This window comes from Hordeum vulgare, chromosome 2H, assembly GCF_904849725.1.
Source record: "Hordeum vulgare subsp. vulgare chromosome 2H, MorexV3_pseudomolecules_assembly, whole genome shotgun sequence".
Classification (NCBI taxonomy): domain Eukaryota; kingdom Viridiplantae; phylum Streptophyta; class Magnoliopsida; order Poales; family Poaceae; genus Hordeum; species Hordeum vulgare.
This window is the reverse complement of record NC_058519.1, coordinates 423,254,970-423,279,913: the sequence shown is the minus strand read 5'-3', so window position 1 is coordinate 423,279,913 and position 24,944 is coordinate 423,254,970.

Sequence of the window (24,944 nt, the reverse complement as noted above, 5' to 3'; positions counted from 1 at the left end):
CGGTAGGACTTATAGGTCAGGCCTATGACCCTACCCTAGGGCTATATCCCCATCATGGAGCAAACCATTCCCCCCACCATAGCCCATCAAGACGATGAAGTCATTGGCGGAACTTCTATTGAGGAAAGACCCTCAGCACATGAGGTCATGTAGTAATCCTTGCATGAACTGAACCATTCCTTGCCTACCTATTACGCAAGGAGCTCCCCGAGGACCGAACTGAGGCACACAGCCTTATTCGCCGATCTAAAGCCTATTAGGTCCATGACGGTGAGCTGTACAAAAAGAGCACCACCAGGAAATTCAACGGTGCATATCCAAAGAAGAAGGGAAACAATTGTTGGGTGAGGTACACTCCGGCATGGGCAGCCATAATGCAGCAGCCCAGGCCTTGGTCACCAAGGCTTTTCGAGCTGGTTACTTCGGGCCTACCGCTCGAGAAGACGCCCACGCACTCGTTTAATGATGCACGGGATGCTAACTATGTGCGAATCTAAGCTATATGCCTCCCACAACCCTTCGGACGATTCCGATCACCTGGCCCTTTGCGGTCTGGAGTCTGGACATGGTCGTCCCACTTATAGGGGGGCAAAGAAAAGAAATATCTCCTCGTAATGGTTGATAAATTCACCAAGTCGATCGAGGAAAAGCCGGCCATTTCCGCCAAGGCCAAACGAGTCAACGATTTTATATCTGGCGTTGTGCACCTTTATGGTGTCCGCATAGCATAATAACCGACAAAGGATCCAATTTCACCACCTAAGAGGTGAAGGATTGGTGTGCAAGTGTGGGCATCAAGCCCGATTACGCCTCACTATACCACCCACAAGCTAGGTCAAACGAGCTAACGGACTCATCATGAGTGGTATTAAACCACGTCTCGTACGCTCTCTTAGAGAATTTAACTGTCATTGGGTGGAGGAACTTGATTCCGTACTATGGGGCTTGCGTACCACTCTGAACCGTTCGATAAGATACACGCCACTTTTCATGGCATACGGGGTCAAAGCGGTCCTTTCGTGTGATATCATCGATGACGTACGCCGCGTGCGTATGTACGAGGAAAAGGAAGCCGAGCTAGATCGGCAGGACAATTTGGACGCCCTTGAATGCGAGCGTGATACAGCTTGGGACTTATCAGCATTTTACCAGCAACAAGCTCGGCACTATCGAAGCACAGAAGTTCGGGCCAAGGCATACAATGTGGGCGAACTCGTTCTTCGCCTACTCGAAAAAAAAAGCATAAACTTCACCCAAAATGGGAAGGCCCCTTCATAATCGGCGAAGTGCTAACGGGAGGAGCCTATCATGTGTGTAGTCCAGGATACAGTCGCCTGGAGCCAAACCCATGGAACGCAGCTCTCCTTCGGCGTTTCTACGGCTAGGCTAGCCTCTTTTCTCTTAATTTCCCTTTCTTTTTCGAACATTTTTGTTTCTTCTTTCTTTGTAGGATCTTCCTAGATTACCCCTAGGTGAGTTCGGCTTAACCGAACACTATGTTTTTTCCGAATACTCATGTAACTTCATATATCCTAGCACAACAGATGATGGTATGGAGGAAACCATTCCCCCCGCTATAGCCCATCAAGACGATGAAGTAATCGGCGGACCTTCTATTGAGGAAACACCGTCACCACATGAGGTCATGGCAGTAATCGCTGCATGGAGTGAACCATTCCTTGCCTACCTATTATGCACGGAGCTCCCCGAGGACCGAACTGAGGCACGACGCATTATTCGCCGATCTAAAGCCTATAAGGTCCATGAGGGCGAGTTGTACAAAAAGAGCACCACCAGAATACTTCGACGGTGCATATTGATGATGAGTTGATGGATATACTTCTCGCCCCTCGTTCGTTACCCCAAGTGGAAGGTTGAGATGTAGTCACCAGCAGATTTCCCTTACACGGGGACTGTATGGTTTATCAAACCAGGAGGATTCCGAGGATCAACAAGTAGGTGTCCGCTGCTCTAGCGCTAGTAGAAGACATGGACCAGCACACACAACAAATAACTTTGCTCCCATCGAGTTCAGAGAGTTTGTCAGTCTCTCCGGCCTTGTAATTGCAAAGGATCAAAACACAAGCGGGAATAGCGATGGTGATTGCAACGAAAAAGTAAATAAAAGCAGTAAATGATGGAGGTGCAAACAATGGTGGAAATATGGACCACAGTCCCATGATGTTCACTAGTGATGTCTCTCACCCAAAAGATGATAAACAACTATGCTGGGTAAACAACTTATAGCTGGGCAATTGACAGAATTATAAATGCAACGAGATTCTAATCATGCTACTAGAAAGTTAGAGGCTCAAAAGTAATGGGAAGTACGCTAAGACAAGTAGACTGTTTATCCATCATCATCTACTCTTTAATCATCCACCTTGAGATATATATACAGAACATCTCGCTTGTATGAAGTTGCGAGCCCCACCCAAAGTGTAGACTCAAAGCAACGGACAACTGCATTAACGAACTTTGCGTAAGGTAAACAATCCTTGCAACCATGGTGACAAGCACTGTTGTTTTTTCCCTGGTGGCCACAGCACATCCCCTAGTCTCATGTTTCTGTCACTCAAGCTAGACATCAGGGGGCATGAACCCACAATCATGCATAACGCTCCCTCTTGGAGTTACCTTCTACTACTCAACCAAAGCAATAAAAAGCAACGGAGAACATGCATGAATTACGCAATAACATAATATAAAAGGAGAACCAAATATATAACTCATCACAATCTGAACATAATCTCATAATCCATCGGAACCCAGCAAACTCAGCATAGTAACATGAGGTAAATTACATAGATGCCTTGATCATGTAGGGTAGCTCACAAGGGCTAAGCATTGAAGCACAACATTGGAGAGAAGACATCACATAGCTACTAGTCATGGACTCATAATCCAAGGAGGACTACTCAGGGCACGTCCGGGAAGCGTCTATGGTGGTGGAGAAGATCCCGGAGGACAATCCACCCTCCGGCAGGGTGCCGGGAAGAGGTCTTCTGGCGCTCCTGATCTCGGAAGCGCTAAGGCGGTGGAACGGTGGAGAAATTAGCGATTCTGGATATATCTTTAGGGTTTTCCATCTGATAGGTAAATATAGGTCAAAGGAGGGCGCCAGGGGGTGGACCAGCTGCCCAGGCGACCTGGTGGCGTGGCCAGGAGGGGGGGTCGCACCAGGTGTCTGCATGGGTGAGGCATGGCTCCCCTCTGGCCCACCTTGGTGCTTCCTGAAGATTATGGCATGCTGTTTTTTATATATTTTTCTCGGGATTTTGGGCTCTGAAAACTGGGGTAAAGTCCCTGCAATTAAAATACATCAGCACATAGAAACTGGCACTGGCTGCATTGAGTTAGTAGGTTAGTCCAAATATGTGTAAAAAGTTATGAAAGTGTAGCAAAACATATAACAATGTCACCGAAAAGAGCATGGAACAAACAGAAATTATAGATACGTTTTGGCCGTATCAACATCCCCAAGCTTAATTCCTACTCGTTCTCGAGTAGGTAAATGATAACACAAATAATTTATGTGCTCACATGCTAACACACATATAATAACTTCAAAGTAATGCAAGTAAGATATGTAATTCAAGTCAAGACAATAACAATCAAGAGTCTATATCTAGTATTGAAATTATCAAAGTAAGAACATAAAGGTGCAAGAGCTCTCATTGTCCGTGACTCGAATGTCTCCAAATGGTGTCTGCGTGCACCAAGTGGGAGATGGGTTTAGAGCATAAAAATAATATATAGTTTAATTGAGAACTCAATCTACTAAAACTTCACACTTGGTCTCCTTTGGAATCTTATTTTGACTCATCCCCACACCACTAGTCAGGCACAAGTCAAAATGATCCTCTCCCTTTGGACTTTGATCACTCATGCAATGGATGAGCGCAAGCAAGATATGTTGGCACTTAGGATGGCAAAGAGAATAATGATGGGGAAGGAAGACAAAAAAAGGTCTGAAAGGCTCACATCAATGAGGACAATCACATTAATTTGTCCTCTTTGGGATCTTTTCCTCACTTAAGGGCAACACTCTATATTCTACAAGAATAAAAAGAATATCTTAACACTTTGTAAGAAGTACTCAACATAAAGACAAATGAAAACTATCATGATTTATGCAAATGTATGCCTCTGCCAGTGTAGCAGGATATGCAATGATACTAACGTGTCATGTAGAAATAATAAGGGCAAGGCCCAACTACCATGCGGCTCCTCGATCAAGCAAAAGCATGTATGACATGAAGATCAAGTCATGAAATGGTGGATGTTGCATGGCAATGTATCTCAGAAAGGCTATGGAAATGCCTAAATAGGTAGGTATGGTGGCTGTTTTGAGGAAGGATATAATGAGGCTTATGATGACAGAGCGTATCATGCCAAAGGTTTGGATGCACCGGCGAATTTTGCACCAAATCTCAAGATGACAAAGGGCAATGCACGGTACCAAAGAGGCTAGCAAAATATGGATGGTGGAAGTGCCAACAATCGAATACTCGCATTAGTCTGAAGAACTCATGCACTTATTATTGGTAACTCTCTATCTAGTCAGGAGATTCACAAACGGACAAGTACCCCGAGGAGGAGTGTTTGGGGGTTTGGTTATCCTTGCGCATCCTCGACCCATGATAAAGTGAGGGTACTCTATATATTCCAACCCCTCCAGAGGTTTGTGATCCATCTAGTAGCTAGAGTTCTCAACTAATTTTTTTAGTTTTTGAAAATACACAAGGATTTCCCAAAATACGACACCTATCACTAATAGGCTCAAGCTCTTGACATCAATAGTCCAAACATTACTCAAATCAATACCTCAAAACTATTGCAAGTTACTACTATACTTAAATAGCAACATCAATTACCTACTCATGCAAGACACACAACTCAGTGCAAGAAGCCAACTCTCTAAACAAGATAAGCATGATAACTCAAGACAGTTCCAAAAGCAACCTAAATAAAAGCTATTAAAAAGATAAATCATGAAAACTAAGAGCTAAGCATGACAGCAACTATGAAAAGATAAAGAACACACAAAAAGATAGATACTGTTTCTCAAGATTTCCAAAAGGTTTTTGCAAAAAAAGCAAGCTTAAGATTTGCAAAACAATGAAAATGCAAAACAGGGCAGAATTTGGGAAAAACAGAACAACAGGTAGTAAAAAACAATTTGGGGAACTTCTGCAACTCAAATCAAAAAAACTTAGAACAGATGCTTGAAAGACAATTATATAGATCATACTGTCAAAAAATTCAGATCAAAAAGATGATATGGTGATTTTTGGCGAATTATTCCGCCAAGCAGACATAATCTGTTTCTGGACAACATGTCACAACTTTTGAACTTTCTTGCAATCGGAGGCTAAAGTTGGCACAAAGCTTCAAAATAAAGATACAATGATGTTGCTACAGTAGTAACAAGAATCAAGACCACTAGAACTGAAAGTAAAAACAAATTGGGTTGCCTCACAACAAGCGCTTACTTTTATGCCTTTGAGTTAGGCATGATGCAATAAGATCAAGTAGTATCAACTCCAAAAGAATAACTTGCCCGAATAATCGACTCGTAAGGTAACTTAATCTTCTTTCGAGGGAAGTGTTCCATTCCCCTTTTAAGGGGAAATTGGAATCTAATTGTCCCTTCTTTCATATCAATGATAGCACCAACAGTGCGGAGAAAAGGACGTCCCAACAAATAATTGGACATGAGGGATCACACTCAATGTCCATAATAAGAAAATCAACGGGAACATAATTATCATTGACAACAATAAGAACATCATCAATTCTCCCTAAAGGTTTCTTTATGGAAGAATCAACAAGACGAACACCAAAAGAACATTGATCAAAAGGTTTCAAATCAAGCATATCATACATTCTTTTGGGCATAACGGAGGTACTAGCTCCAACATCACATAAAGCAAAGCAAGAGAAAATATTCAATTTAATCTTGACCATAGGATCCCAACCATCTTCTAGTTTTCTAGGAATAGAAGTCTCTAGCTTGAGCTTCTCCTTCCTCGCTTTGATAAGAGCATTGGTAATATGCTCGGTGAAGGCAATATTGAGTGTACTAGTGTGGGGGTCTTTAGCCATTCTTTGCAAAAAAGGTGATAACTTCAGAAAGACTACAATTGTCAAAATGAAGATTACCACCATTAATTAAAGTGGTGGTGATATCATCTAAGCTATTTCTTTTGGTATTGTCTAAGTTCAAAGGACCTTCTTGTCCTAAAGTTGAGGTATTAGCATCACCATTAATAGGTCCATTTGGACTAGGGGTGTGATGGGTGCTAAAAGTTTTGAGATCCTCAACAACTTGTGTAGTAGCAAGGGTATTGTGTGTAGGAAGGTTCTTAATCCTATATTCCTCTTATTTTTCTCTAGCCCATCTATCCTTACGTTTGGCTGGCATTCTTATGTTCTCATTAATTTGGACTTGGATAGCATTCATGGGTGTGGTCTTCCTTTCCTCAAGGGGGAAATTCTAATTTTAAGCATCTCTACATCATGAGCTATGTTGTCTACCTTCAAAGAGAGACTATGTATTTTTTTCTAATTTCACTTCTACACTCTTTTTGAAGGCTTTTTGAGAAGTGATAAAGTCCTTAAGCATGCTCTCTAATTTAGAAGTGGAGTTTTTGGTGCTAGGATAAGTGTTGTTGTTCCCATAGTTGTTGGATGGGAACGGTCTAGGATTGCTACCAAAATTACTCCTATAAGAATTATTATTAAAGTTGTTCCTAGAGATAAAATTAACATCAACTTGCTCTCTTTCTTGAGCAACCAAAGAATTTAAAGGAGCATCATGAGGATCAATAGGACCTTGCTTAGTAAGTAAAGTCATGATCATGTCAACCTTATCATTAAGGGAGGATATATCCTCAACAGAGTTTACCTTCCTACCCGTTGGAGCTCTCTCGGTATGCCATTGAGAACAATTTTTCATCATCTCGTCCAATAGTTTCGTGGCAGCACCAAGTGTAGTTGACATAAAGGTCCTCCCACAGCCGAGTCCAATAGATGTTCAATCCTGCATAGAAAGTTTGGATAACCATCCAAGTAGTCAAACCATGTGTAGGGAAATTATTAACAAGAGATTTCATACGTTCCAAAGCTTTGGCAACGTGTTCATTATCCAGCTGCCTTAAATTCGTAATGTTACTTCTTAACTGGATAATCTTAGCACGTGGGTAATACTTCCCAATAAAAGCATCTTTGCACTTATCCGAGGAATCTATGCTATTCCTAGGCAAAGATTGAAGCCACACTTTAGCTCCTCCTCTCAAGGAGAAAGGAAAAAGCTTAAGTTTAACAATGTCACCATCTACTTCTTTTTAATTTTGCATATCACAAAGCTCAACAAAAGTGTTCAAGTGCAAAGCAGCAACATCTCCAGCACCAGAGAGTTGATCTTTCATAACAAGGTTCAGTAAAGCAAGTTTAATCTCATAGGAGGTTGCCTCAGTGGCAGGAACAACAATAGGAGTGCAGATAAAGTCATTGTTGTTGTGACTAGTGAAGTCACACAACTTGGTGTTCTCAGTGGAACCCATAGCAGCAGCAACAAGCAAGAACAAAGCAACTAATTTTTTTGTGGTTTTTGGTATAAGATTCTAAAGCAAAAAACTAGAAAGCAAACTAGCAAGACTAAAAAGCAAAGGTAAAAGATAGTGTACAACTCCCCTATCTTGAAGACTCGACTCCCCGGCAATGGCGCTAGAAATTTGATTGATGACGATTTGGTGGATATACTTCTCTCCCCTCGTTGGTTACCCCAAGTGGAAGGTTGAGATGTAGTCAGCAGCAGATGTCCCTTACTCGGGGACTGTAAGGTTTATTGAACCAGGAGGACTCCGAGGATCAACAAGTAGGAGTCCGCTGCTCTGGCGCTAGCAGAAGACGTTGACCTGCACACGCAACAAATAACTTTTCTCTCGACGAGTTCAGAGAGGTTGTCAATCTCTCCGGCCTTGTAGTTGGAAAGGACCAAAACACAAGCTGTAATAGCGATAGTGATTGCAATGGAAAAGTAAATAATAGCAGTAAATGATGGAGTGTAAACAATCGTGGAAATATGGACCAGAGTCCCATGATGTTCACTAGTGATGTCTCTCTCCCAAAAGACGATAAACAACTATTTTGGGTAAACAAATTACAGTTGGGCAATTGACAGAATTATAAATGCACCGCAATGCTAATCATGCTACTAGAAAGATAGAGGCTCAAAAGTAATGGGCAGTACACCAAGACAAGTAGACCGTTTATCCATCAGCATCTACTCTCTAATCATCCACCTTGAGATATCTATCTAGAACATCTCGCCGGTATTAAGTTGCGAGCCCCACCCAAAGTGTAAACTCAAAGCAACGGACAACTGCATTAACGAACTTTGCGTAAGGTAAACAATCCTTGCAACCATGGTCACAAGCACCGTTGTATTCTCCCTGGTGGCAACAGCACATCCCCCAATCTCATGTTTCTGTAACTCAAGCTAGACATCAGGGGGCATGAACCCACAATCATGCATAACACTCCCTCTTGGAGTTAAAATCTACTACTCGACCAAAGCAATAAAAAGCAACGGAGCACATGCATGAATTACCCAATAACATGATATAAAAGGCGAACCAAATATATACCTCATCACAATCTGAACATAATCTCATAATCCATCGGACCCCAGCAAACTCAGCATAGCAATATAAGGTAAATTACATAGATGCCTTGATCATGTAGGCCAACACACAAGGGCTAAGCATTGAAGCACAAGATTGGAGTGAAGACATCACATAGCTACTGGTCATGGACTCATGGTCCAAGGAGGACTACTTACGACACGTCCACGAAGCGTCCATGGTGGTGGAGAAGCTCCCGGAGGTCAATCCTCCCTCCGGCAAGGTGCCGGGAAGAGTTCTTCTGGCGCTGCCGATATCGGAAGCCCTACGGCGGCAGAACGGTGCAGAAATTCGCCTTCGTGGATATATCTTTAGGGTTTTCCATCCGAGGGGTAAATATAGGCCAAAGGAGGGCGCCAGGAGGTGGACCCTCCACCCAGGCGACCTGGTGGCACGGCCAGGAGGCGGTTCGCGCCAGGTGGCCGCCTGGGTGAGGCCTGGCTCCCCTCTAGCCCACCTTGGTGCTTCGTGAAGCTTCCGACATGCTGATTTTTATATTTTTTTCTCGGGATTTTTGGGGATCTGGAAACATATCTCAAGAAGAGGGGTAACAATTGTTGGGTTTGGTACACTCCGGCGTGGGTGGCTATCATGCAGCAGCCCGGGCCTTGCTCAGCAAGTCTTTCTGAACTAGTTCCTTCTCGCCTACAACTCGAGAATACGCCCACGCACTCGTTCAACGATGCACGGGACGCCAAATGTTCGCGAATCAAAGCCATATGCCTTCCACAGCCCTTCGGACGATTTCGATCACTTGGCCCTTTGTGGTATGGAGTCTAGACATTGTCGGCCCACTTAAAGGAGGGACAAAGAAAAAGAATTATCTTCTCTAAATGATTGATAAATTCACCAAGTGGATTGAGGCAAAGCCGGTCAGTTCCGCCAAGGCAAAACTAGTCATCGATTTTATATCTAGCATTGTGCACCATTATGGTGTCCCGCACAACATAATAACCGACAATGGATCCAATTTCACCGCCCAGGAGGTGAAGGATTGGTGTGCAAATCTAGGCATCAAGCTTGATTACGCCTCAGTATACCACCCACAAACCAATGGCCAGGTCAAACGAGCTAAAAGATTCATCCTGATTGGTATTAAACCATGTCTGGTACGCTCTCTTAGAGAATCCGACTATCATTGGATGGAGGAACTTAATTCTATACTATGGGGATTGCGTACCACTCTGAACCATTCCATAGGAAACGCGCTATTTTTATGGTATACAGAGCCGAAGCAGTCCTTCCATGTGATATCATCCATGACATACCCCGCGTGCGTATGTACGACGAAAAGGAAGCCGAGCTAGATCAGCAGGACGATTTGGACGCCCTAGAACGCGAGCGTGACATAGCTCAGGCCCGGTCAGTATTTTACAAGCAGCAAGCTCGGTGCTATCAAAGCACAGAAGTTCGGGCCAAGGTGTACAATGCGGGCGAACTACTACTTCGTCTCCCCGAAAAACAGAAGCATAAACTTCACTCAAAATGGGAAAGCCCCTTCATAATTGATGCAGAGTTAGCGGGAGGAGCTTATCGTCTTCGCAATCCAAGAGACAATCGCTTGGAGGCAAACCCATGGAACGCGGCTCGCCTTTGGCGTTTCAATGGCTAGCATAGCATCTCTTCTCTTCTCTTCCCTTCCTTTTTTGAACATTTAAGTTTCTTCTTTCTTTGTGGGATCTTCCTAGATTACCCCCAATTGAGTTCGACTTAACCTAATATTTTGTTTTTTCTGAATACTCATGTAAATTCATATATCCCAGCACAATAGCCGACACTATGGAGCAAACTATTCCGCCCGCCATAGCCCATTAAGACGATAAAGCCATTAGCGGAACTTCTATTGAGGAAACACCCTGATGACATGAGGTCATGGCACTAATCGCTTCATGGATTGAATCATTCCTTGCATCCTATTACGGAAGGAGCTCCCCGAGGACTGGCCGAGGTACACTCCAGCATGGGCAGCCATCATGCAGCTCCTCGGGCGTTGGTCAGCAAGGATTTCCGAGCTTGTTTCTTCTGGCCTACATCTCGAGAAGACGCCCACGCACTCGTTCAACGATGCACGGGATGCCAACTGTTCGCGAATCAAAGCCATATGCCTCCCACAACTCTTCGGACAATTCCGGTCACGTGGCCCTTTGCGGTCTGGGGTCCGGACATGGTCGTACCACTTAAAGAGGGGGACTGCTACTGCAACAAAAGACCTTCCAACGACGCCAGGAACAAGCATGCTTACAGGAGACTATTCTTGTCTTGATACTCCTCAGCAACGCCACCAGGAATCCTTCTGCTACGGCTACGACTTTAGGGACTTCCTTGGAAAATATGCAAAGGATTCCCCCGTGGCCTTGGAGCCTTGCGTTGGTGTTCCCTCGAAGCAGAAAGGGTGATGTAGCACAGGGGCGGTGTGTATTTCCCTTAGTTTTGAGAACCAAGGTATCGATCCAGTGAAGGATTGTCACAAGTACGTGCACAAACACAAAGAGATTGCACCCAACGCGATGAAGGGGTTGTCAATCCCTTATAGATTGTTTGCCAAGTGAGAACTGAAAGCCAAAAGAAACAAAGCAAAGTAAAAGCAAAAGTGGAAGCGATAGGTGTGAATAGACCCGGGGGCCGTAGTGTTCACTAGTGGCTTCTCTCATGAAAGCAAGTAGACGGTGGGTGAACGAATTACTGTCGAGCAATTGATAGAATCGCGCAAAGTCGTGACGTTATCTATGGCAATGATTATATCTATAGGCATCACGTCCGAAACAAGTAGACCGATACTTTCTGCATCTACTACTATTACTCCACACGTCGACCGCTATCCAGCATGCATCTAGTGTATTAAGTTCAAAAGAATAGAGTAACGCCTTAAGCAAGATGACATGATGTAGATGGACAATGTCATATCTACGATAAAAGCCCATCTTGTTACCCTTGATGGCAACAACACGATGCGTGCCTTGCTTCCCCTTCTGTCACTGGGAAAGGTCACCACACGGTATGAACGCAAAACCAAGCACTTCTCCCATTGCAAGAATCATAGATCTAGTTGGCCAAACAAAACCAAAGACTCGGAGAGACATACAAGGATATCAAATCATGCATATAAGAAATCAGCAAAGACTCAAATATATATCATAGATAATCTGATCACAAATCCACAATTCATCGGATCTCGACAAACACACTGTCAAAGAGGATTACATCGGATAGATCTCCATGAAGATCATGGAGAACTTTGTATTGAAGATCCAAGAGAGAGAAGAAGCCATATAGCTACTAACTACGGACCCATAGGTCTGAAGTGAACTACTCACGAGTCATTGGAGGGGCGATGATGTTGATGTAGAAGCCCTCCAACTCCAAAGTCCCCTCCGACAGGGCACCGGGAAGGGTCTCTAGATGAGATCTCGCGGAAACGGAAGCTTGCGGCGGCGGAAAAGTGTTTCTGTGGATTCCCCCATTTTTTCTGTATTTTAGGGAATATATAGGCGAAGGAGCTAGGTCAGGGGGGCGCTAGGGAGGCCACAAGCCTGGTAGCCACCCCCTGGTGGCGGCTACATGGCTTGTGGGCCCCTTGTGGCTCTCCTGCCTTGGCCCTCAAGTCCCTTGATCTTCTTCCGTTCTGGAAAAATTTATTTCGGGGATTTTATTCCGTTTGGACTCCGTTCCAAAATCAGATCTGAAAAGAGTCATAAACACAGAAAAAATAGGAACTGGCACTTGGCACTGAATTAATAAGTTAGTCCCGAAAAAGATATAAAAGGTACATAAAACATCCAAGGTTGACAAGATAACAGCATGAAACCATCAAAAATTATAGATACGTTTGAGACGTACCAAGCATCCCCAAGCTTAACTCCTACTCGTCCTCGAGTAGGGAAGTGATAAAGAATGAATTTTTGATGCTTTCATGCTACCTAGCATAGATTTCCTTTGTAACTCCTCTTATGTGACGTGAATGTTCAGATCCATTAGATTCAAAACAATAGTTTGCCATTGATGTGGAGACAATAATATTTCAAGCAAACTAGCAACATAATCATGAACTTTCAAAATAACAAGGCCAAAAGAAAGTTATCCCTACAAAAGCATATAGTCTGGCTATGCTCTATCATCCTTGCACAACAAATTTAAATCATTCACAACCCAGGTATTGGCAAAGTAATTGTTTTCACACCTTTACTTTTTCAAACCTTTTCAAATCTCACGCAATACATGAGCGTGAGCCATGGTTTTAGCACTATAAGTGGAATGGAGTGTGGTGGAGGTTGCAAGACAAACGAGGAAAGATGATCACATTAACTAGGCATATCAATGAGCTGTGGAGATGCTCAGCAATAGATATCAATGTGAGTGACTAGGGATTGCCATACAAATGATGCACTAGAGCTAAGAGTATGTGAAAGCTCTTAAAGAAAACTAGTGGGTGTGCATCCAACTTCCTTGCTCACGAAGACCTAAGGAAAAATTGAGGAAGCCTATCATTGGAATATACAAGCCAAGTTATATAATGAAAATTTCCCACTAGCTATATGGTGGTGACAAAACGAGAGACTCTCAATCATGAAGATCATGGTGCTTAATAAGCACAAGTGTGGAAGGATAGTAGCATTGTCCCTTCTCTCTTTTTCTCTCATTCTTTTTTTTATTTTGGTGGGCTCTTTGGCCTCTTTTTTTTATTTTGGTGGGCATCTTTGGCCTCTTTTTGTATATGGGCTTCGCTGGCCTCTTTTATTTCCTCACATGGGACAATGCTCCATCAATGATGATCATCACACTTACAACTCAAAACTTAGAACAATGATGACTCTATATGGAATGCCTTCGGTAGCATACCGTGATAATGATCTAGCATGGCATAGACATTAATGGAAACATCATGCTAGCTATCTTACGATCATGCAATGGCAATGTAGACGTGGTGGCACATGTCATGGTGGTAGTTGCATGGCAATATATCTCGGAATGACTTTGAAAAAGCCATAGTAGGTAGGTATGGTGGCTGTTTTGAGGGAGGGTAATGGTGGGTTTTGTGCATCGGCGAAAGTTGCACGACACTAAGAAGATAGTGATGGTGGAAGGTGAAAGTGAATCTAAACCATGGACTCAACATTAGTCATGAAGAACTCATATACTTGTTGCAAAAGTTTTAGTAGTAATCGAAACAAAGCATTCAACGCATACTCCTAGGGGAAGGGTTGGTAGGTATAAACCATCGCGCGATCCCGACCGCCACACAAAAGTTCACAATCAATAGACTAATCATGCTCAGACTTCATCACATAGCGGTTCACCATACGTGCATGCTACGGGAATCACTAACTTCAACACAAGTATTTCTAGATCCACAACACCTTACTAGCACAACTTCAATATTACCACAACCACAACTCAAAACTAATTGAAATGAATCAAACTTCTCTAACTATTCATTGCACATGAAGGTGGAAGTTTTCATATCCCTTCGGATAACTACCCCTTTTTGAGACTACTTTCATAGCATAGATCAACTACCAAGCCACGCGCTTCCATGCTCTAAAAGATATAAGTGAAGCACATAGAGCAAAATTGTCTACCAAAGGATATAAGTGAAGCTCGACAAAATCACGGTAAGTGCATGTCTCTCTCTAGGTGTGCAGCAAGGATGATTGTGACACAACAAAAATAAAAGACTCCTACGATACAAGACGCTCCAAGCAAAACACATAACATGTGGTGAATAAAAATATAGCCCCAAGGAACGTTACCGATGGATTGAAGACGAAAGAGGGGATGCCTTCCCGGGGCATCCCCAAGCTTAGGATTTTACGGCATCCTTGAATCATCTTGGGGTGCCTTGGGCATCCCCAAGCTTGAGCTCTTGCCACTCTTTATCTCTTTGTCCATAAGAACTTCAAGCAAAACTTGAAAACTTCACAACAATAAACTTAAACAGAAACTCGTGATAACATTAGTATAAGAAAGCAAACCACCACTTCCTTAGGTACTGTAGCATAACTTGAATTCTACTTATATTGATGTTGGGTTACTGTATTTTCAATCTTCCATGGCTAATACCCCCCCGATACTATCCATAGTTTCATGAAAATAAGCAACCAACACAACAAGAATAGAATCTGTTAACAGCAGATCAGTCTGTAGCAATCTGTATACTTCGTATACATCTGGTACTTAAATAATTCTACAAAATTATGACAGTCTGAAGAATTTGCGTAGCTATCGGCAGCAAAAAAAATCAACTCAAAAGATCTTACAGGAAAAATTGAAAATTCATTTCGTGAGCAGAAAGTTTCTGTCTTTTCCAGCATAACCAAACGATCATCCCCAAGACTAATCATAACGGTTTTGCTTGTCACAAACGCAAAAAGAAACACAAAAAACACAATCATAACAGAATTATGAAAGTGTGGAAAACACAAAACAGAAAGAAAAAGGATAGATTCGTTGGGTTGCCTCCCAACAAGCGCTATTGTTTAACGCCCTTAGCTAGGCAAAAGGTGATGGAATCTAAGTCTAGCATACTTTCTATGCATAGGCATTTTATAGGAAAACAGATTGTCAAGACAACCAATGGTTACCATATGCAAGGAAGAAGAAAGAGACAATAGCAATCTCCACATAACGAGAGGTAATTTGGTAACATGAAAGTTTCTACCACAATATTTTCCTCTCTCATAGCAATTACATGTGGGATCATATTCGAATTCAACAATGTAACTATCACATAGGATATTCTTTTCATGATCCACATGCATGCAAAGTTGACGCTCTTCAAAAATAGTGGGATTATCATCAACTAAAGTCATGACTTCTCCAAACCCACTTTCAATATTATTGCAAATATCATATTCATCATGAGGTTTAAACAAATTTTCAAGACCATAAGAAAGATCATCACCCCAATCATGATTATTGCAACAAGTAGTGGACAAAGCAAAACTAGCATCCCCAAGCTTAGGGTTTCGCATATTTTTAGCATGATTGTTACTAATATGATTTATAGTGAAACCATTGCAATCATGCTTTTCATCAAGGTGCCCTCGTGAATCACTTCGTAAATTTATTCATCACGATTTTCTGATTCACGCATATCAAGCAAAACTCCATAGAGAAAGTCAAGTGCACTCAACTCACTAGCAATTGGATCAACATAACTGGATCTCTTAAAGAGATTAGCAAGTGGATGAGGATCCATATCACTAGATTTTCAGCAAGCGAAGATGCAAGCATATTGAAGGCACATAGCAGACAAGCAAAGGAAAGGCAAATGAAAAAGGCAAAGGAGAAAGGCAAATGAAAACGACAAATGTGAAGTGGGGGAGAGGAAAACGAGAGGCAACTGGCAAAAAAGGTAAATGCAAGAGATGAGTTTGTGGCACCTACTTGGATAGATCTCTCCTTCCCGGCAACGGCGCCAGAAATACTTCTGCTACTGCAACAAAAGACCTTCCAACGGTGCCAGGAACAAGCATGCTGACGGGAGACTATTCTTGTCTTGATACTCCTCAGCAACGGCACCAGGAATCCTTCTGCTACGGCTATGCCTTTAGGGACTTCCTTGTAAAATATGCAAAAGATTCCCCCATGGGCTTGCAGCCTTGCGTTGGTGTTCCCTCGAGGCGTAAAGGGTGATGTAGCACAACGGCGGTAAGTATTTCCCTCAGTTTTGAGAACCAAGGTATCGATCCTGTGAAGGATTGTCACAAGTAATTGCACAAACACAAAAAGGTTGCACCCAACGCTATGAAGGGGTTGTCAATCCCTTATAGATTGTTTGCCAAGTGAGAACTGAAAGCAAAAAGAAACAAAGCAAAGTAAAAGCAAAAGTGGAAACGATAGGTGTGAATAGACCCGGGGGGCGTAGTGTTCACTAGTGGCTTCTCTCATGAAAGCAAGTAGACAGTGGGTGAACAAATTACTATCGAGCAATTTATAGAACCGCGCAAAGTCATGACGTTATCAATGGCAATGATTATTTCTATAGGCATGACGTCCAAAACAAGTAGACCGATACTTTCTGCATCTACTACTCTTACTCCACACGTCAACCGCTATCCAGCATGCATCTAGTGTATTAAGTTCAAAATAACAGAGTAATGCCTTAAGTAAGATGACATGATGTAGATGGACAATCTCATATCTACGATAAAAGCCCATCTTGTTACCCTTGATGGCAACAACACGATGCGTGCCTTGCTGCCCCTTCTGTCATTGGGAAAGGTCACCACACGGTATGAACCCAAAACCAAGCACTTCTCCCATTGCAAGAATCATAGATCTAGTTGGCCAAACAAAACCCAAGACTCAGAGAGACTTACAAGGAAATCAAATCATGCATATAAGAAATCAGCAAAGACTGAAATATATATCATCGATAATCTGATCACAAATCCACAATTCATCGGATCTCGACAAACACACCGCCAAAGAGGATTACATCGGATAGATCTCCATGAATATCATGGAGAACTTTGTATTGAAGATCCAAGAGAGAGAAGAAGCCATCTAGCTACTAACTACGGACCCGTAGGTCTGAAGTGAACTACTCACGAGTCATTGGAGGGGTGATGATGTTGATGTAGAAGCCCTCCTACTCCAAAGTCCCCTCCGGTAGGGCACCGGGAAGGGTCTCTAGATGAGATATCGCGGAAACGGAAGCTTGCGGCGGCGGAAAGCTGTTTTCGTGGATTCCCCCATTTTTCTGTATTTTAGGAAATATATAGGCGAAGGAGCTAGGTCAGGGGGCGCCAAGGAGGCCACAAGCCTGGTAGCCACCCCCTGGTGGCGGCTACAGGGCTTGTGGGCCCCCTGTGGCTCTCCTGCCTTGGCCCTCAAGTCCCCTGATCTTCTTCCGTTCTGGAAAAATTTATTTCGGGGATTTTATTTCGTTTGGACTCCATTCCAAAATCAGATCTGAAAAGAGTCAAAAACATGGAAAAACACGAACTGGCACTTGGCACTGAATTAATAAGTTAGTCCCAAAAAAGATATAAAAGGTACATAAAACATCCAAAGTTGACAAGATAACAGCATGAAACCATCAAAAATTATAGATACGTTTGAGACGTATCAGGGACCAAGAAAAGAAATATCTCCTGGCAATGCTTGATAAATTCACCAACTAGATCGAGGCAAAGTCGGTTAGTTCCGCCAAGACAAAACCAGTCAATGATTTTATATCTAGTGTTGTGCACCATTATGGTATCACGCGCAGCATAATAACCGACAATGGATCCAATATCAACGTCGAGGAGGTGAAGGATTGGTGTGCAAATAGGGGCATCAAGCTCGATTACGCCTCAATAAACCACCCACAAACCAATGGCGAGGTCAAACGAGCTAATGCACTCATCATGAGTGGTATTAAACAACGTCTCATACGCTCTCTTACAGAACTTGACTATCATTGGGTGGAGGAACTTGATTCCGTACTATGGGGCTTGCGTACCACTCCGAACTGTTCCATAGTATACATGCCATTTTGTATGGTATACGTTTTCGAAGTAGTCCTTCCTTGTGATATCATCCATGACGTAGCCCGCGTGCGTATGTACGAGGAAAAGGAAGCCGAGCTAGATCGGCATGACGATTTGGACGCCCTAGAAGGCGAGCGTGACATAGCTCGGCCTGCTCAGCATTTTACCAGCAGCAAGCTCGGGGCTATCGAAGTACAGAAGTTCGGGCCAAGGCGTACAATGCGGGCAGACTAGTGCTTCGCCTCCTCGAAAAACAGAAGCATAGACTTAACCCAAAATTGGAAGGCACCTTCATAATCGACGTAGTGCTAATGGGAGGTGCTTATCATTTGCGCAATCCAAGAGAAAATCGCCTGGACCCAAACCCAAGGAACGCGGCTCACCTTCGGCGTTTCTACGGCTAGGCTAGCATCTTTTCCCTTTCTCTTCCAAACATTTATGTTTCTTCTTCCTTTGTAGGATCTTCCTAGATTACCCCAAGTGAGTTCGGATTAACCGAAAACTATGTATATTCTGAATACTCATGTAAATTCATATATTCCAGCACAAGAGCCGACATTATGAAGCAAACCATTCCCCTCACCATAGCCCATCAAGAAGATGAAGTCATTGGCGGACCTTCTATTCAGTAAACACCCTCAGCACATGAGGTCATGGCAGTAATCGCTGCATGGAGTGAACTATTCCTTGCCTACCTATTACGCAAGGAGCTCCCCGAGGACCGAACTGAGGCATGACGCATTATTCGCTGATCTAAATCCTATAAGGCCCATGAGGGTGAGATGTACAAAAGGATCACCACCAAAATAATTCAACGGTGCATACCCAAAAAGAAGGGAAACGATTGTTGGGTGAGGTACACTGCGACATGGGTGGCCATCATCCAGCAACCCAGGCCTTGGTCAGAAAGGTTTTCCGAGTTGGTTTCTTCTGGCCTACAGCTCGAGAAGACGCCCACACACTCATTTAACGATGCACGGAAAGCAAACTGTTCATGAATCAAAGTCATATGCCTCCCACAACCCTTCGGACGATTCCGATCACCTGGCCCTTTGCGGTCTGGGATCTGTACATGGTCGGCCCACTTAAAGGGGGGACCAAAAAAAGAAGTATCTCTAAGTATTGGTTGATAAATTCACCAAGTAGATCGAGGCAAAGCCAGACAGTTCCGCAAAGGCCAAACGAGTCATTGATTTTATATCTAGTGTTGTGCACCGTTATGGTGTCTCGCACAACATAATAACCGACAATGGATCCAATTTCACCGCCCGGGAGGTGAAGCATTGGTGTGCAAATGTGAGCAGCAAGCTTAATTGTGCCTGAGTATACCACCCACAAACCAATGGTCAGGTAAAACGAGCTAACGGACTCATCATGAGTGGTATTAAACCACGTCTCATACGCTCTCTTACAGAATCCGACTGTCGTTGGGTGGAGGAACTCGATTCCTTACTATACGGCTTGCATACCACTGTGAACCGTTCCACAAGATACACGCTATTTTTTATGGTATACGGGGCCGAAGCGTTCATTCCATGTGATATTATCCATGACGTACCCCATGTGCGTATGTATGGGGAAAAGGAAGCCGAGCTAGATCGGCATGACGATTTGGACGCCCTAGAAGGTGACCGTGACATAGCTCGGGCCCGATCAGCATTTTACCAGCAGCAAGCTTGACTTTAACAAAGAAGAGAAGTTCAGGTGAAGGCGTACAATGCGGAGGAATTAGTGCTTCGCCTCCCCGAAAAACAGAAGCATAAACTTCACCCAAAATGGGAAGGCCCCTTCACAATCGACGTAGTGCAAACGGGAGGAGCTTATCATGTGTGTAATCCAGGAGACAATCGCCTGGAGCCAAACCGATGGAACATGGCTCGCCTTCGGCGTTTCTACGGCTAGGCTAGCATCTTTTCTCTTCTTTTCCCTTTCTTTTTCGAACATTTGTGTTTCCTCTTTCTTTCTAGGATCTTCCTAGATTACCCCGAGGTGAGTTCGGCTTAACCGAACACTATGGTTTTCCCGAATACTCATGTAAATTCATATATCCCAGCACAACATCCGACAGTATGGAGCAAACCATCCCCCCCGCCATTTCCCATCAAGATGAGGAAGTCATCACCGGACCTTCTATTGAGGAAACACCTTCACCACATGAGGTCATGGCAGTAATCGCTGCATGGACTCGACTATTCGTTGCCTACCTATTATGCAAGGAGCTCCCCGAGGACCGAACTGAGGCACGACGCATTATTCGCTGATCTAAAGCCTATAAGGACCATAAGGGTGAGCTGTACAAAAAGAGCAACACTGGAATACATCAACAATGCATATCCTAAGAAGAAGGGAAACAATTGTTGTATGAGGTACACTCCAGCATGGGCGGCCATCATGCAGCAGCCCGGGCCTTCGTCAGCAAGGCTTTCCGAGCTGGTTTCCTCTGGCCTACAGCTCAAAAAGACACCCACGCACTCGTTCAATGATGCATGGGATGCCAACTATTCGCGAATCAAAGCCATATGCCTCCCACAGCCCTTCGGACGATTCTGATCACCTCGCCCTTTCTGGTCTGGGGTCTAGACATGGTTAACCCACTTAAAGGGGGGACCAAGAGAAAGAAGTATCTCTTGGTAATGGTTAATAAATTCACCAAGTGGATCGAGGCAAAGGCGGTCTGTTCCACCATGGCCAAACAAGTCATCAATTTTATATCTAGTGTTGTGCAACGTTATGGTGTCCCGCATAACATAATAACCAACAATGGATCCAATTTCACCGTCAAGGAGGTGAAGGATTGGCGTGCAAATCTAGGTATCAAGCTCGATTATGCCTCAGTATACCACCCACAAACCAATGGCCAGGTCAAACAAGATAACAGACTCATCATGAGTGGTATTAAACCATGTGTGGTACGCTCTCTTACAAAATCCGACTGTCATTGGGTGGAGGAACTCGATTCCGTACTATGGGGCTTGCGTACCACTCCAAACCGTTCCAGAGGATACATGCCATTTTTATGGTATACGGGGCCGAACCGGTCCTTCCATGTGATATCATCCATGACGTACCCGGCGTGCGTATGTACGAGGAAAAGGAAGCCGAGCTAGATCGATACGGCGATTTGGACGCCCTAGAAGGCGAGCTTGACATAGCTCAGGACTGATCAGCATTTTATAAGCAGCAAGCTCGGCGCTATAAAAGTAGAGAAGTTCGTGCCAAGGCGTAAAATGCGGGCGAACTAGTGCTTCGCCTCCCCGAAAAACAGAAGCATAAACTTCACCCAAAATGGGAAGGCCCCTTCATAATCGACACAGTGCTAACGGGAGGAGCTTATCATGTGTGCAATCCAGGAGTCAATCGCCTGGAGCCAAACCCACGGAACGCGGCTCGTCTTTGGCATTTCTACGGCTAGGCTAGCATCTTTTCTCTTCTTTTCCCTTTCTTTTTTGAGCATTTATGTTTGTTCTTTATTTGGTGGATCTTCCTAGATTACCCCCACGTGAGTTTGGCTTAACTGAACACTATGTTTTTTCCCAATACTCATATAAATTCATATATCCCAGCACAACAACCAATAGTATGGAGTAAACCATCCCCCCGCCATATCCCATCAAGACGATGAAGTCATTGGCGGACCTTCTATTGAGGAAACACCCTCAGCACATGAGGTCATGGCAGTAATCACTGCATGGACTGAACTATTCCTTGCCTACCTATTATGCAAGGAGCTCCCTGAGGACCGAACTGAGTCACGACGCATTATTCGCTGATCTAAAGCCTATAAGGTCCATCAGTACGAGCTGTACGAAAAGAGCACAACAAAATACTTCAACGGTGCATATCCGAAGAAGAAGGGAAGCAATTGTTGGCTGAGGTACACTCCGTCATAGACGACCATCATGCAGCAGCCCGGTCCTTGGTCAGCAAGGCTTTTTGAGTTGGTTTCTTCTGGACTACAGCTCAAGAAGACGCCGACGCACTCGTTCAACAATGCACGGGATCCCAACTGTTCACGAATCAAAGCCATATGCCTCCCACAACCCTTCGGACGATTCTGATCACCTCGCCTGTTGCAGTCTGGGGTCTGGACATGGTGGGACCACTTAAAGGGGGGACCAAGAAAAAGAAGTATCTCTTGGTAATGGTTGATATATTCACCAAGTGGATAGAGGCAAAGTCGGTCAGTTCAGCCATCGCCAAACAAGTCATCGATTTAATATCTGGTGTTGTGCACCGTTATGGTGTCCCGCATAACATAATAACCGACAATGGATCCAATTTCACCGTCGAGCAGGTGAAGTATTGGTGTGCAAATGTGGGCATCAAGCTCAATTATGCCTCAGTATACCACCCACATACCAATGGACGCGTCAAACGAGCTAAGGGACTCATCATTAGTGGTATTAAACCACGTCCGATCCGCTTTCTTACAGAATCTGACTATCATTGGGTGGAAGAACTCGATTGCATACTATGGGGCTTGCATACCACTCTGGACCATTCCACGGGATACACGCCTTTTTTATGGTCTACGGGGCCGAAACGGTCCTTCCCTCTGATATCATCCATGATGTACCCCGCGTGCGTATGCACGAGGAAAATGAAGTCGAGCTAGATCGATAGGACAATTTGGAAGCCCTTGAAAGTGAGCATGACATAGCTCGGGCCCGATCAGCCTTTTACCAACAGCAAGCTCGACGTTATCAAAGCACAGAAGTTCAGGCCAAGGCGTACAATGCGAGAGAACTAGTGCTTCGCCTCGCCGAAAAACAGAAGCATAAACTTCACCTAGAATGGGAAGGCCCCTTCATAATCTACGCGGTGCTAACGGGAGACAATCGCCTGGAGCCAAACCCATGGAACGCGGCTTGCCTTCGGAGATACCTATAGAGCTCCTGTATAGTCACCCAGTTACGTTGCGACATTTGATACACACAAGGCATTCCTACGGTGTCCGGGAGTTGCATGATCTCATGGTCGTAGGAACAGATACATTGGAATGCAGAAAATAGTAGCAATAATGCTACGTTCATAGTTTGGGTCTTGTCCATCACATCATTCTCGTAATGATGTGATCCCGTTATCAAGTGACAACACTTGTCTATGGCCGGGAAACCTTGACCATCTTTGAACAACGAGCTAGTCAACTAGAGGCTCACAAGGGACAGTATGTTGTCTATGTATCCACACATGTATTTGAGTTTCCATTCAATACAATTCTAGCATGGATAATAAACGGTTATCATGAACAAGGAAATATAATAATAACTAATTTTTTATTGCCTCTAGGGCATATTTCCAACAAATAAGTGCCTTCCGGAAACATTGTCGGGACGAGGCCATTCTCAACGCCCAAGCCCATCGCCGGCTTCATACCTTTGCGAATCTATCGAGCGGGGTACTTAAATACTGCACCATGGAGAGCACGTGGCAAATGCAAAAGATGTGCATCCAGCCCAATCACACCGACCATGGTAGGTGAATTCGGATGAGGCAGTCACCTCTGTTTATGAGACAAGCTACCTCTGAGCATACGGAAAAGAGAAATAAATCAAAGTCAAGGGACAAGTCGATCCTCGACACGCTACTAGACAAGCCATGCCCCATACACCTTGTCCTGCCGGACACACTTTCCTCACACAACCTTCGAGCTTGTTGGGTTGTCCAGGAAGTGGCCAAAAGTGGGGAAGTAATCCTCTAGACATCAAGACACAAAGAGTTTGGGGCACTACTGAGCAACGGTGCAGAGATCCTAACGATCTACAAAACATTCTCCTCAGAAAAACGGCGAAAGAGAGCCTTTTGATAGCACAATCAAATCAACCATGTAGTGGAGACAAACCCCTAGTCAAACATACCTTTCACCTTCAACCAAAATGACGGGCCGGTAACGAACACTGGCCAGACATGTGCTGCCCTAGTTCTAAACCCCATCGTGGATTGCTTTAGATTGAGCAAAGTACTCATCGACGGGGGCAGCGGCCTTAACTTCATATATGAGGACACGCTAGAAAAATGCAGTTCGACCATTCTCGGATCAGGCAAAGCTCAACCACCTTCCGAGGCATAGTCCCCAACAAAGAAGCACGCTGCATAGGATGCACTACACTCGACGTCATATTCAGTACCCCCAATAAATGCAGATCCGAGGAGCTCCTATTCCACATCGTGCCATTCCACACTGGCTACCACACCCTGCTGGGACGATAGGCCTTCACAAGATTCCAGGCCATACCACACTATGGGTGTATGAAGCTAAACATGCCAAGACCATATGGTATATTCACAATAGAAATTGATCCTCACAGGGCGCTCCAAGCCGAAAATAAGACAGCGTCTCTAGCCATAGAGGTATTGGCCGAAACCGTGGCCGTAGAAGAACTAAAAGCTCTGCTGGCCATGGTGAACAAAGACGATGCAATCCTCGACAAGCGACCAAAATCCACGTCTTTCAAGCCGGCGTACGAAACTATCAAATTCTAGGTACATCCAATGGACACCAATAAAACTGTATCCATTGGAGCCCACCAGGAACCCATAGTAGAAGAAGCGCTACACACCTTCCTATGCGAGAACTGGGACATATTTTCTTGGCATCCTTTAAATATGCCAGGGATCACCAGGGGGCTGGACGAACATAGCCTGAACATAATATCACGCTTCAAGCCGGTGAAGCAAACCCTGCGACAATTTTCTGAACCTAAGCGTCACGCCATGGTGGAAGAGCTGGCCAAGTTATTAGAGGCTGGATTCCTGAGGGACATCAAACACCCTGATT